This window comes from Equus caballus, chromosome X, assembly GCF_041296265.1.
Source record: "Equus caballus isolate H_3958 breed thoroughbred chromosome X, TB-T2T, whole genome shotgun sequence".
Classification (NCBI taxonomy): domain Eukaryota; kingdom Metazoa; phylum Chordata; class Mammalia; order Perissodactyla; family Equidae; genus Equus; species Equus caballus.
Genome location: NC_091715.1, coordinates 31,342,231 through 31,356,739, shown reverse-complemented (window position 1 = coordinate 31,356,739; position 14,509 = coordinate 31,342,231). Strand labels below are relative to the sequence as shown.

At 38.8% G+C, this 14,509-nt stretch overlaps 1 protein-coding gene across 8 annotated transcripts in view; it reads right to left on the bottom strand.

The window, feature by feature from the left end:
• The window catches only part of SYTL5 (synaptotagmin like 5), a 277,903-nt gene that overhangs the window by 171,640 nt on the left and 91,754 nt on the right, over positions 1–14,509 (bottom strand). For 4 of the 8 annotated variants that reach the window (XM_014728802.3, XM_014728803.3, XM_023633544.2 and 1 more), the window contains exon 1: positions 8,212–8,360. The exons of the other annotated variants lie outside the window; for them this stretch is intronic. The gene's annotated coding sequence lies outside the window, so the exon portion shown is untranslated. Of the gene's footprint in view, positions 1–8,211; positions 8,361–14,509 lie in introns of those variants that run through there. 8 annotated transcript variants of the gene reach the window in all.

Here is a 14,509-nt window from a genome sequence, read left to right as displayed (position 1 = left end):
ATCTCCTCTGAAGGAATCAAGATGCAGCTCAGATAGTATTAAGAAACTCTAGACCAGTGTGTTCATAAACTTTAGGGTGCACACAAATCACGGGGGGCTCTTGTTAAAATTCAGATTCAGAGACTGGCCCTGTGGCTCAGTAGTTAAAGTTCCACATGCTCCACTTTGGCAGCCTGGTTTCACAGGTTTGGATCCTAGACATGAACCACTCTGCCATGCTGTGGAGGCATCCCACATACAAAAAGTAGAGGAAGACTGGCACAGATGTTAGCTCAGGGTGAATCTTCCTCACACAAAAAAATAAAAATAAAAAAATTCAGGTTCAAATTTAGCAGGTCTGAGATGCGGTTGGATCTACTATCATCAATTTTGATTTTAAGAATACCACCATTGGGGCTGGCCCCGTGGCCGAGTGGTTGGGTTCACTCACTCCGCTGCAGGCAGCCCAGTGTTTCATTGGTTCGGGTCCTGGGCGAGGACATGGCACTGCTGATCGAACCATGCTGGGGCAGCGTCCCACATGCCACAACTGGGGGGACCCATGACAGAGAATGTACAGCTATGTACCAGGGGGCTTTGGGGAGAAAAAGGAAAAAATAAAATCTCTAAAAAAAAAAAAGAGAATTCTAACATTAGACCCCAATTAAGTGAAAAGTTATCTGCCTAAAATCCCATTCTTCTCAGTAGATCTGTGTTACAAAAAAACACAAAAAAGAAAAAACTGTACTCAATCCTTATTGTTATATTTTGAATTTTGTCAATGAAATATTTGCGGACATTTGTTTTCTGTCTTCTTATCTAAGTATATACAAAATAGTCATGATTTTGCCTCTTGGACAAAAAGGCTTAAAATATTTACCGACTTACCCTTAATAGGAAGTTTGTCAACCCCCAGTGTAGACCATGGTACAAGACCACCTTGGAGGAACGTAAGTGTTGTCCATCCTACTCTCCACAGCTCCTTGCTGCATTTGGCAGACATGGCATTAGCAATCAGATTGATAGCAATCCCAACTAAGTATGAGAGACAGATCAGTAAAAGCTTTGCAGACACCAGCACTGATTGGGTGAGCCTGTGAACCAGGGAGAAAGGTAGAAAGGTAGAAATTGTGGCAGCAGGAACAAATTTCCCAGGGAGATACCTTTAGAAGTTACTTAACTTGACCAAGGTAACCCCGGCACAAAGCAGGCACTCTAGTTCACATCTAGGCTCTGAAATCTGTTAGCTGCGGGATCTTGGAGACACGACTGAACCTCTGTACGCCTTGGTTACACGGAAAGCACTTGAACAGTCCAAGGATGGGCAGTTACTATTATTATTAGTGGCAGTATTGGACCTATATTTCAAGTTTGCTGGCCCAGGTCAAGACTTCTCCAAATATAATCAATCAAATACGACCACTGAATTTTATCTTCATTGTTCAGGAACCTACTCTGTAAATCTGAGTGGTCCTCATATTTAGTTATATCCTGTTGTGCTTAAGCATAAAGCCAAACACATCACTACCACTCACAAGGACAATGAGAGAGACAAATGGGAATTTGAAAGAAAATCAATAGCTGTTTGGTTTGTTGCGTAGAACTGACTTAGAAATAACCTTCCTGTATTTGGAGCTCAAATTCAGTAATAGTCAACAAAACTAGACGACAGCTGTGAATGGCTTGAAGCAGGTTAAAGTCTTCCTTCTTGACACAGCTGATGCAAACAGAACATCCCAGTCTTTTTCCCCCCGATATTACTGACTGAACTTCCTTGTAGTTAATTTCCCTGTGCTAGCCTCTCAACTAGAGGGCAGTGATTCTTTGTCACAAAATGTGTTTTAACATATATCTATTTTAGTCAAAATATGCAACTCAATTGCACATCTGTCTGTAGACTCAGACATCTTTGAATATAACATTATTTGTTGAAAATTGGAAAAAATGCCTATTTTGTATTAGGTCCCTACTGCTTTGTTTGAAAACTCATCCTTGATATCATATTACTTGATTTAAATGAAATTAATTTCAAAAGTTTTTTTCTTTTTTTTTTTTTGAGGAAGATTAGCCCCGAGCTAACGTCTGCCACCAATCTTCCTCTTTTTGCTGAGGAAGACTGGCCCTGAGCTAACATCTGTGCCCATCTTCCTCTACTTTATATGTGGGACGCCTAACACAGCATGGCTTGACAAGTGGTGCCATGTCCGCACCCGGGATCCGAACCGGCGAACCCCAGGCCGCCGAAGTGGAATGTGTGCACTTAACTGCTGCACCACCCAGCCAGCCCCAATTTCAAAAATTTTAATCATATACTAATTTTAATGTAATTTCATGTCAAGAAGACTAAAAACGATTGCAGTCTGTACATAGCTCTTGGAAGGATATATCAACGGAATGGTCTACACTCTGATATTGAATTAAATAAATATGTTTGATACGATCTCTCTTGGTCTGTGTTTACCAAGTGAGCTGCTGTTGACCTTTCATTTTTACAATCCAGATAAAAATATGTTTAGATTTAAAGTCTATTTTTGAACTCTGGAACACCACTATTTGACGGCTCTGTTTCAAGTATATTTGTCTACACACACACACACCCACCTTCCACCCCATCTCAACTATATTTTCTGGTAAAATTTACCACTCCCATTCTTAGCATACACTATCAATGTTATGTGATTTAAAAAATTATATTGTTTGGTCTTAAGGATTTTACTTGCTTTAAAATTAAACCTATTTTAGAGTTGCTTTTCTATTCATTTTCTTAATTTCCCTTCAAGTCTTGATGCTCTCCTGGAAATATTTTCTGATTGCACAACATCAAAATGAAAATGCCACTGAAATCTATTTACATAAGCCACAAACCCTTAAATGAACTGGACATGTTCCTAATGTAGGAACAGAGTGTTTCCTGGTATTCAGTTAGAAAGATTAAATCGAATTAGCCTGGATAAGTCAACTGTTACAAGGACTGGAAACTGCTAAATTAAACTTTAACAAGAGTTACAAATGGTACTATGCCTACTTGGAAATGAATAAGGTTATTAAGCGGTTCAGTGAAGATAAGTCTGATTTTAATATTTTTATTCAGTGAAGAAGAAAATGAAGTAAAAGCTGATTAAATTATTTTTAGTGGATAATGCTTAAAGTAAAAAAATAATAAGGCGAGGGAACATTTTAATGACGAAGTAGTTCAATTAGGAAACAGAAATAAAACAGCCAGTCCAAATATTGAGCCTAAACTTTTGAAACATTAGCAAAAACAAAGATGAAAACTAACACATACTCAAGAGAATATCCCCATGGCCGGAAGCAATAGGTACAGTGCAAAGTAGCTGCTAATTTACAGAATAAGATACTGTCTAGGAAATAGAGTGCATCACTATTTGGGACCTTTGATGGTCACATACAGAATCATGCATGAGAAAAATCAGACTCTTCTTGTACAGACCTGGGAATACTTAGTATAAATCTTAAGTAATTTCTACATATGATGAAAAACTATCAAACATTTAATACCAGTTGTCAAGGAAAACTGGAGCTGCAACATTTAACAGCCGCCCAGCACCCCAGAGCCTGACCTCTTAACCAGACTCTAGAGCACAGAGGTGCCGAGAGGATAGGGCTCAGTGGTTGAGAATATGGGCTCTGGTGCTGAGCTGCTTGGGTTGGAACCTGGTTCAATTATCCATTAATTATGCATGAGCTCTATGATCCTAAGTTTATTCTTATCTAAATGGGATGATGATATCTATCTTATGAGGTTCTTGTGAAGATTAAACAATTTAAATCATTTATGATAACCCCCATAATATTTTAAGTATCATTATTTGCCCTTTCTTAACATGAAAAAAAAAAAACCCTCATCCAAAGTGAAGCGCTTTGTGTTAGTAAAAATACATAGTCTGGGCAATGATACTATAAATTGAGAGAAATAGAATGTCTGAGGTCCCTTGCACTCTAAAATGCTATAAGCCTGCCCTCGGGAAAGAAAGAGACTTCCTGAATACAGAAGATAGTTAAGTCTGCTTTCTTAGCATTTGGACATTTGGATACTGATATTTTGATTCCATGACATACCAACATATATCATGACTTTAAAGGGCAAACTACCATTCTTTTTTCTTTAACCAAAACAAAACAAAACAAAACTGTATCTGAAAGACCCTTCTCCCCATCCTTGAGCCCCAAATCGTTGCTCAGAATATTCATGGTCCCTTGACGTGCATTTGCAGTTCTGCCCCAGATGGCGGGATCATTTTTGATCTGAATCATGAGGGATTCAGCCAGGTACAGGTATTCACTCTGTGGTTCTGTGTTCCCATCCTTGCTGCACCTGATCCTCACCTGATGGCTCAGTTCTACTAACTTGTTCCCACCTTGTACCCATACCCAACCCCACTGGCCCCCAGCACTACTTCCACACTTATAGAGTACTTACTTTGTGCCAGGCACTGTTTTTAAGCATTTTATATCTATTAACCCTTGTAATCCTACAACACCCCTGTGAGTGCAAGCTATCATTACCCCCATGTTACAGATGAGAAACTCAGGAACAGAAAAGCTAACTAAATTTTCTCAGTTTCTCACACAGCTGGTAAGTAGCAGAGCCAAGATCAAATTGAGGTAGTCTGGCTGCAGAGTCCATGCTCTCAACCCCTACACTAAACCACCTAGGTAGCCAAAACACAGGGCCTTAGTCCACGCTCCTGAGTTATTCTTATGTTAACATATCTTATTTTAATATTTATATAGTGCTTCATAGTTTAAAATGACTTCACCTCCATGGTCTTATTTGTTCCTTGTGACTACTGTATGAGATAGGATGAGTATGAGGAAACTGAGGCTCACAGAGAGAGAAACTGCACAGGAGGCAGCGAATGGTAGAATCAACACCTAAACCCGGATCTTAAAGCCTATGTTCTTTCCACAGCTCCCATGATTCTCTTCCTGAGGCCTATAAAAAGAAGATATCCATGAGATATGGACTTTCTGGATATGGATTTTCTGATGGAGGTGGGGTCTGACCAAGACTTTGAATTCTAGGTAACTCTCAGACTGAGGGAGAGGATGAGAAAATAAAGAATAAAAGAAAAAATAACAGGAAAAGTAGATGGGAAGAGATAGATGGTAGATATATTATCATAAAAGAAATGAAAGGACTTGATAGTGGTTTGGTTATTGACAGCAAATACAAAGAAGAAAAATGGCTCCATGGTTTCAAGTGTGAGAAACCAGGAGATCATCAATGCCATTGGCAGAAACATGGATGAAAGAGGAAGTAGTTTGACATGAAAGATACTGAATTTGGCTACAACAATGATGAATATCCAGTGACAGTTGAACATACAAGTGGGAAAATGTATAGTAGATGGAAATGGATATCTTGGAAGCATCCACTCAGAGGTGATATTTAAAACTATGGTTTGAGGAGAAGTCACAGGCAAAGAAAAGAAGTAATAGATTATGGGTCAAATGCTAAACCTTTGGGGGAAACCAACACTTAGGGAAGGGAAGAGAAGGAGACAAGAGGTAAACTGGTAGAAAAGTAGTTGGATAGATAATATAGAGTCGTGGATATAATAAGGAAGGAGAAAACTCGAGAAGTAGGAAGTGATCATGAATGTCACATAAAGCAAAGGAGTCAAATAGAATGAGAATTTGGAAAAGTATCCTTGACAGCACTTATCACAATTGAAATAAACGATTTGGGAAAATTAATACCTTCCTTAACTAGACTGGAGGTACATAAAGTCAGACTGTTTCCTACTGTAACTTTAGTGCCTAGCAGTGCCCGACACATAGCCGTCACTAAGTATTTACTGAATGGATGAATGAATAAATGTAATCAAATTTCCTAACAGCACCACGAGTGACCCTTGGAAGTACAGTGTCAATAAAGCGATGGAGGCAGATGTCATGTCCTGGGGGAATTTACAGAAAGTGGGGTTATAAAAGAGAGAAAGAGGGTAGTTGAGGCAGACATTACTGCCTCGTAGAGATGTGTTTCGCTGAAAGGAGAGAGAATCCAGATCAAGTGAATTTCCTATCCTAGTGCACTGTATATTTATCAGACTTTGTACCTCTAAGAGCTCTGCCTGACTCCCAGACGGTCTTCCAGAACTTAAGGTAGCCACTACAGTTGCCAACTCCACAAGTGATGGAAACAATGGGACCACCTACTTACTCACTGCTATCTTCAGTAGAATCAGAAGTCCACGGGCTAGGCATGATGAAGATATGGCAAAAGCATGGTAAGGAAAGAGAGGTCAAAAGAAATGATGATACTACCCACAGAAAGACATAGCCAGGAATGGAACCAAGTTGGAGAGAAGTTAACAAGTCCTGTGAGGGGCCTGCCTGGTGGTGTAGCAGTTAAGTTCGTGCACTCCACTTCAGCGGCCCAGGGTTTGCCAGTTTGGATCCCAGGCGCAGACCTAGCACCGCTTATAAAGCCATGTTGTGGCAGGCGTCCCACATATAAAATAGAGGAAGATGGGAACAGATGTAAGCTCAGGGCCAATCTTCCTCAGCAAAAAGAGGAGGGCTGGCAGCAGATGCTAACTCAGGGCTAATCTTCCTCAAAATAAAAGAAAAATTCCTGTGAAATCATCCAAAATGTATGAATGTGTGTGTGTGTGTGGGGTGAATGTGTGAGAGCGAGAACACATAAACAAGCAACATATGGGATGTACAAAAACATAGGTACAAGCAAATTCTAAATAGAAAATATTAAAGATGATTAGCTAAGTGTTTACATATGCTGGCAAAACAGTCATCACATATGCCATTCTCTAACAGAGCTTAGGTAAGACAAGCTGCTCGTTTTACATATTAAAGCTGCATTCCCTTTTCCTTTTGTTAACATACTAAATAATTAAAAGAAAATAGTTACAACAAAAGTACTAAATGTGCCTCCAGGACACAAAGAGGTAGAAATCATTATTTTATTGTTTTATTCCCAAATCTATTAGACGACTTTATCAAACCTGAATAAATGGAAAGACAACACAGCTAATTCCCAAACTTAGGCTGGCAGAGAATTTCAGAAAATCATAAGAATCAAATCATAGAATAAACATGATTTGACAACAAAAAGACATTTTCTCACCTTTTATCTGTTTCCTGATATTAGCTGCCCATATGTAAATATACAGGTATACGTGTGTATGTGTGCATATATATATTCAAGGATTTAGGGATCTATTTAAGGATTTCACTAGGGCCCAGTTGAATGTCTTCATGCACATAAGTCATGGGGTATAAATTATAAGAGTCTTGTGTTTGAGCTGTTGTCTAAACAACACATGAAAAACTTATTACAAAGTGAAAAAATTAAATGCTCAATTCCTGACATATTAAGACACTTTAAGAAGACTAAGATTTAAGTACTATTTTAAATACATTATCATATAGAAGTAATATTTTCTACTCATAATTTTGAATGCTTTAAATAGAAAACTTTTTTCTCCAAGTATATAATTCAATATGTTATGTTGCAGAATGTATTTTTCACTTAAATAAGGAAGACGGCATTGCTAATTAAAACAATCCATATTCAGGAGAAATTTTTCAAAACCTGATGCATCTTTCTAGTGTATATGCATATTCAGCCAGTATCTCATCTCCTCATGGTGTTAAAAACATCACATTCATGTCGAAACTATTCCAGGGTTTTCAGACATTAACAATCCTTCTAACAATCCTTAGATACTGGATATCTAACCATATCAAGAACAGGACTGAATGAAAAAAACAATTCAACAATGCTAAATAAAACATCTGAGTTTTCTAACAATCAAAGAAATTCAGAAGGAACAGACTGCTATCTTATACATAGAGGTATGAGAAGTTTTTGGCAAAATGACACAGTCCTTCTGCTGTGAACTTGATTTTTTTTATGCCACTAGGATACATATTTGCTCCTGGAGATAGTCATTGTTCAGTGGGCTCTAGTGCAAGGTTTCACTCTGGAGATTAAATTAAGCGCTAACAACAAGAAGATATTATATTTCCCTCCTCAATCTATCAAACTTATATAGCAGCCCAATAGCCAAAATGTGCCTTCTGTATATATTCCTTTCTTTCTCCTTTTATTGTAAAATCCCATATTAAATGGTGGAAGGAGTCATTCATTTCTTGACAAGCAAACCCCACCTCCTAAACACACGAAAATACAAAAATCAAGAGAGCAGACGTCACACTGAAGCCCCCTAAACACATGATTCTTACCTCAATCTGATGGTTAGAAGAACATTTTTGGAGGCTCACTTTTCTTTCAGACAAACTGTAGAATGCTGGATTACTTGCCCCTTCTGGAGTACTAGGAGCAGGAACTTGAAAAACCAGCCTCTCATGTTCCCACAATCTATTTACACACTGAACACACCCAGCAGCTCAGAGTAATGTTTATCTGTGGTGGACAGCTATTCTAAGAAGCAGGCAGTATCTCCACTTTCATAAAGGAATACCTCTGTTCAGCAGGGGAAAGGTACTAGCTATTTCATCCTCTAAAGCACATTTAGGAAATTTCTGGACGTGAGAGATTTTAAATCAGTATTTTAAAGGTGATTCATCCTTTTAATGCTTTATTCCTGAAAAACTCTTTCCTTAAAGGATCTGAAGAAAAGTATATCTGATGACAACAGGTAACACATATGTGCCAGGTATAATTCCAAGTGCTCATTTCCCATAACTTTCAAAACTTATTAGGTATGAACTACTATCAACCCCATATTACAGATGCGCAAACTAAGTGGTTTGCCCACAGTTACCCAATTAATAAATGGTAGAGCCAGAAGTTAAACCCAGGCACTCCGGCACCACAGTCCATGGTATCTAACCATGACACTGCATGATGCATCCTGGGGCAAAATTCCTCTCCATTCGTGAACTTGTCAAACTAGAAAACAAGTTATCTACTCTCAAAATACAATGGTGGGACAGGCATAGAATAATAGTTATGGATGTCCTGATTCCACACGGGAGAATAAGGATAGAAGAGTCACCAGCCCCAAGCAATTCCGAAACCCAACCAGCAAGTTCCATTAGGTTTCAAGGCCTACAAATAATCCTCTATGGCTTGAAGCTCTGCCCTCAGCCTGTGGCTCAACCCTTTGGGACAGAGCCTCCATCCCAGGGTCTGTGACTCTGACCTGTGGGCACATTTCAATGTTACTGAACAATATTCTTATGTCTGTTTTTTGTATTTTCCTTTAAAATGGTTATAACACCTGCTGGTTCTCTCACGAGTTAAGTAAAATCTTTTAACATGTGTTCATTTCATATCTGTATGAACTTAATGGTTTTATCTTGTCTGAAAATTATCTTTTAATTATCTTAGAGGTCAAACCAAAATGCCCACTACATTAGCCTACCAGAGTCAGGTAAATTTCAACGACAAAGAGCACCTCATGCAGAGTCTAAGCCCAGGCAGGTCTTGTCTTGGTGGTCCAGGTGAATCCAAAGCACCAATACAATGATGCTACTGCTTCTCTAGTTGTAATTTTCTGATCTACTAACTTAGTCTTTGTTTTATTTTGAATACATCATAGCCCATAAGTTATTCCCCATGGTTGGTATAAATGGATGGGAATTTGGTTTTAGAGTCAGACTATTTAGAGAGCTTTCTAAATGGATTCATGGTTTATAGAGATCTAATCTGTGCTGGATGAGACAACAGAGAATCTGGCTTGTCAGTCTTTTTGTTTTTTGGTTTGTTTTAGAGCTCAAGTAAATTAAGACTTGCATGCGCTCTGAGAGGAGAACAGCATTTTGATATCTGGACTGGTGAGTTTTTCTGTTTCTGTGTTTACTCTTAACCCATGGCACGACAGGCTCTGTTTCTCTGTGCTTGTATGTCCACGTGTCTGTAATTAAGAAATGCCCTCACCTCTGATCGTGTGAGCATGTAATGGATTCCCTACTTCTGGATGATATTAGTATATTAGATCATAAAATCTCTGAATTTAATGAAGCTCTGTTCTGATTGGCATATTTAATAAATAATTGATTATATAAATGGAATATTCTTTTAATTTCCTGAAAATAAAGAAGTTGAACAATGATACTTAAAAATGAACTAGATTTAAACAATATGTATTCTCCCAGAAACCGAATCACAACTATATTAAGAACTCAAACTCATATAATTTGGGTTAACCTTTGGCAAACAAGTCTGGCTTAACAGTTTGGGTTTTGTAAAAATACTACGTCTTCTCTGATTTATCAGTATCAAGTATAAACATTTTTATGCTACCTGGGTATATTTTTCCTAAACTTATACAATTTTATTGACCAAATGAGCTAGAATTACTTCTACTAAAACAAAGATGTGAAAAACATAAATTTGTTTAAGCAAATCAAATTATTTTTTTGACGTTCTTGAATTTCTACAGTAATAAGATTTAATAGTATGTCAGCTTGAGAGCATTTCCAAAATCTTTAGATAAGTGAAAATCTTGGATGATATTACATTGAGTTAAATACGGACGGGTAGATCATTTATGAGTAAGGTAAAACACTGAAACATTGATTACCAAGCATAGTTTTAGTTTATATACTTCTGGTTATTTGTACATGCTACAAACAGGCTTACACCTTTGGGTCTGTCAACAAACGTGCTCATTTCTGCCACGTTGAGAAGCTGTATAAGGAAAGTGTATGGCCGAATAAAGCTGGGTTAGGTATATGTATGAGCTACTCTGGTAAAGTCACGGACAGTACATAGTTACGGACATTAGTCTTCTTTGTGAAACAGAAGTGACTTTGGTTAAAAGTTATAATATATGTGAACGAGACTCTACTAGGGTCTCAACATTAAGGGCAAAAAAGAGAATGGTTTTTTCTTTCTTTTTTTTTTTTTTGAGGAAGATTAGCCCTGAGCTAACTGCTGCCAATCCTCTTCTTTTTGCTGAGGAAGACTGGCCCTGAGCTAACATGCGTGCCCATCTTCCTCTACTTTATATGTGGGATGCCCGCCTCAGCATGGCTTGCTAAGCAGTGCCATGTCCGCACCGGGGATCTGAACCAGCAAACCCCAGGCCGCCAAAGCGGAACGTGCGAACTTAACCACTGTGCCACCAGGCCAGCCCCGAGAATGTTTCTGTTCTAAAGTAAAACAGCTTTTTGTTCCAGAATAGGAGAGAAGGTGCTGAAACACAAAACTGAGCATGTACAGAAAGCTCTAGAAGGTTCATGGAAATAGAATTTGAAAAGGAACATAAATTTGTGTTAAATTTTTCCAAACCTGACTCAGTTTTCATGAGTTTATTCATAAGATTTTCAAAAGGAGCTTGTAGTTAATTTAGTATCAAATATTATATCAAACACTGAACTCAGTCCGAGAATTTTACTTGCTCTTACCAAAAAAGACCAAGTTTTGTTAGAGTATGGGTCTGCTCTTAATAAGAAATCGTAAAAGGTCACTCCTCAGCTGTATTAGTTTCCCGTGACTGCTCCAACAAATTACCACAACCTTGATGGCTTTCAAAAGAATACATTTATTTGCTTATTTCTGAAGGTCAGAAGCTCGAAATCAGTTTCTCTAAGCTACCTTCTTTGTAATCTGCCCAAAAAAGCAGAGATTCTGTATCTTATCACAATAACTTTCTACACTTTCTTCTGACTTTATCATGACCCTGATTATTCTCTTTAAAATAAAAGAGACAAGGGCTGGCCCCGTGGCCCAGTGGTTAAGTTCACGCACTCTGCTGCAGGTGGCCCAGTGTTTCGTTGGTTTGAATCCTGGGTGCGGACATGGCACTGCTCATCAAACCATGCTGAGGCGTCATCCCACATGCCACAACTAGAAGGACCCACAACGAAGAATATGCAACTATGTACCGGAGGGCTTTGGGGAGAAAAAGGAAAAAAAATAAAATCTTAAAAAATAAAAATAAAAATAAAAAAATAAAAGAGACAGTAAAAGTTACATAGTTTCTGAATGTTTATTTATTGTATTGCCATCTTGAGGGAAGGTAGCCAAGCTACAATCATTCACCTTCTCGAGTTTCCAGAATCCTATCTTAAGCACTCAAATGTCCTGGCGATTTTATTTTTGCCTTCCCCAAAATGATTCCTAAATGAAAATAACACTTAAAAATAAGTTTTGCACTTACAACTCTATTTGAGATTTCCCAGAAGGCCCTGGAAGTCACATAGACTCTGTTACCTTCAAAAAAGAGAGGTGGTAAAATTATTAGATTTATTTGATATGCTACTATTTATGAGTTGCATGGAAAAAAATTCTCAAAAGAGGGGATCAAACTTCCCTGTTAAATTTGAATAGGGAAAATATTATTAACATAAATATTTTAGAAGTTGTGTCATGTATAGGAAGGTCCTGGAGATTTATCAGCACCCTCACTGCCCCTTATATGTTCTCTTACCAAAGTCCTAGTGGTACGTTCCCTGATGATATTAGGCAACAACACTATAGTGTTATCAGGTATAACTTCAACTGTTATTTTTATATGTTTGAGTGCAATCACACTATTTTATGGCCTGCTGAGCGGTGCCAGGTCTGCACCCGGGATCCGAACCGGCAAAACCCCAGGCCGCTGAAGCGGAACACGCAAACTTAACCACTTGGCCACGAGGCCGGTCCCAACCACAGTCATTTTAAATGTCTGTCTCCTCCATGTTGTTTTTTGTTTAATTCTGATGGTTCCCATAAGACTGTACAGACAGGTACAGGACAGAGATCTCATTTTAAACAAAGAGGAACTGTCCAAGAACCCCCAGGAAAAGGATAGCTACTTCAAAGAACAGGCTCTTGAGCACAGCCTTCTGACGTCATCACACAAGCACCTTTAAGATCATGTCAGTGAACAGAATCAGAATTTCGAGAACAAGTTAACTGAAAAGCAGAAGCATTCATGATGTAGTTTAACATAACACACAGTGGAACAAGACATAGGTTTGCCAAGTACAAAGACCTATACTATGAAATCAATCCTTTTTTCCCAAATAAAACACAAGTGAAAATTGAGAGTGAGTTATTGAAAGCGTTCTCCTAAATCCAAGAAAACCTAAGACCTGCATTGAAGAGCTTACCTTCCTTTTCACAGAGAACATGAAATAGTTTCTATCTCAAGGTCCATTTCTCAGGAGAGAGTAGAGGAAAGAGCCTCAACAACAGGTAAGAGAGCCAGGCTCTCCTCCTTGCTGTGACCTTGGGAGAGCTGATTACCATCTCTGGGCCAAAGTGGCCTCAGCTGTAAAATGAAGATCCTAAAGAATAATCCTTATCTCCTATGCCCCACTTACCCACTTTCCATAGAGAACTTCTCTTAGGAAAAGATCATAGACTTGTAACTGTGCCCCTGGAGCAGACCTCTGAAATAATTTAGTCCTCATTTTATAACCATCGAAGATGATGTGCCCCCTGAGTAAACTATGCTTACAAGAGACCACAACCTGGTGACTCTCCACCTGCAGTTGCCGGGCAAAGGCCTGCTTGCCAATTCAAATGAAGAAAAGAGTAAGAGTTGAACTTGGCTAAGGCTAGGAGGGCTTCATGGCTCTCTATAACAAATTACCAAGGAGCTGGAGCCGTTCACCTAGGGGGCCAAGACCTACCAGGACCACTATCATGACCTGGGGGACCGTTATTCAGCAAGGAAGTACCTGGCCAAACAGAAGCAGAGGATACTGGCAGAGAGAAGAGCTGCTAAAGAGCCGCTGCTGCCTGAGGCAGCTCCTTAATGCCCTCCTCACGTGACTGTCACCGCATTACTAAAATAAAGTGCAATGAAAACTAAAATTGAAATTTGTGGGGTAGACACCTTGACAATGAGGTTTCTGTAGATAACTCTTATTATCCCCATTTGACACACGAGGAAACTGCTGCTCAGAGGGAACAGATCAATGTCCAAGATCACATGGCCAGAAAGTGGTGAACTGGGATGGCCAACCCAGGTCCTCTCAGCCCATTGTTGAAGCCAGCTGGGCAGCCTCTGACCAGCCCTCTATGACAGGCCAGGAGGCTGCACAGGGTGGCCCTGGAGCGTTGATACTCACAGGGGAAGGGTTAGACTGCTATAACACTTGATGTGACACCTTTTTAAACTTAACACCCAGCATGAAAATGTCCACAAGAATTATATATGCATTTGAGTCCATCACTTGGGACAGAATTTAAACAGGTTATGCTTATACCTCTCAAAGCAGGTATTCAGCCACTGATAATTCTGTTATTCTATCGAATACGTGATCATTAAAATGATCAGATGTTTCATCAGAGAATGAGATTGATAATTATGTTTGAAACGAAATAATGTATAAGTGAGCCCATTCATTAATTAATAACCATGAAGAACCTCTTGAATTGCCTGTTTTAGACCAGAGAGTAGCTTTTATATAATATTCCTATTTAATTCACCAGTGTTCACAGGAGGATGGAAGGACATATCCCACGGGGCATCACAGCACTAGCTAATAATTCCTATCTCAATTCCTCTTTTGGAACGAGGCAGGGTATAGATAGATGAAATCAACCTGACAATAATTCCTTTTATGAATAGTTCTT